General features: G+C 39.2%; 1 non-coding gene across 1 annotated transcript; it reads left to right on the top strand.

Moving 5' to 3' along the window:
- The first annotated feature begins 280 nt into the window (after window positions 1–280).
- Window positions 281–387, top strand: LOC131178020 (small nucleolar RNA R71). The gene has a single exon (XR_009147151.1). It is a non-coding gene; the product is annotated as a small nucleolar RNA R71 (small nucleolar RNA).
- The last annotated feature ends 246 nt before the right edge of the window (window positions 388–633 follow it).

Here is a 633-nt window from a genome sequence, read left to right as displayed (position 1 = left end):
CTTAACTGTTTGTATGTTCCCTACAGCCAATTGCCTCACCCAAGAAGTTAAATCAGAAATATGTTTTTCAAGGTTAGATGTACTTACCTCATTAACCTTCTTAGGTGTGTGATCCATTCTCATTCCAAACTGCTGAGAGTTTGCTGCCATGTTAGCAATCAGTCTCCTTGCATCTTCTGGTGTCTTGTCAACCAAAGCTCCTTCACTAGCAGCATTTATCATACTACGGTCCATTAGTAGAAGTCCCTCATAGAAATATTGAATCAAAAGCTATTCACTTATTTGATGATGGGGACAACTTGCACACAGCTTCTTAAATCGCTCCCAATACTCATACAAACTCTCTCCATTGTACTGCTGGATGCCATAAATTTCTTTTCTTATATTAGCAGCATGGGAAGCAGGAAAATACTTCTCCAAAAATATCTGCTTCATTTCATTCCATGAATCGACAGATATAGAAGGAAGGTAATACAACCAATCCTTAGCTGTGCCTTCCAGTGAGAAAAGGAAAGCTCAAAGCTTAATCTAGTGCTCTGAAACGCCTTGAGGTTTCATGCTGGAACACACAACATGAAATTCCTTTAAATGCTTATGTGGATCCTCACCTGAAAGACCATGAAACTTAGGCAA

This window comes from Hevea brasiliensis, chromosome 2, assembly GCF_030052815.1.
Source record: "Hevea brasiliensis isolate MT/VB/25A 57/8 chromosome 2, ASM3005281v1, whole genome shotgun sequence".
Taxonomy (NCBI): domain Eukaryota; kingdom Viridiplantae; phylum Streptophyta; class Magnoliopsida; order Malpighiales; family Euphorbiaceae; genus Hevea; species Hevea brasiliensis.
Note: the sequence above shows the minus strand (reverse complement) of the source record. Positions and strands in the feature narration are given on the sequence as shown.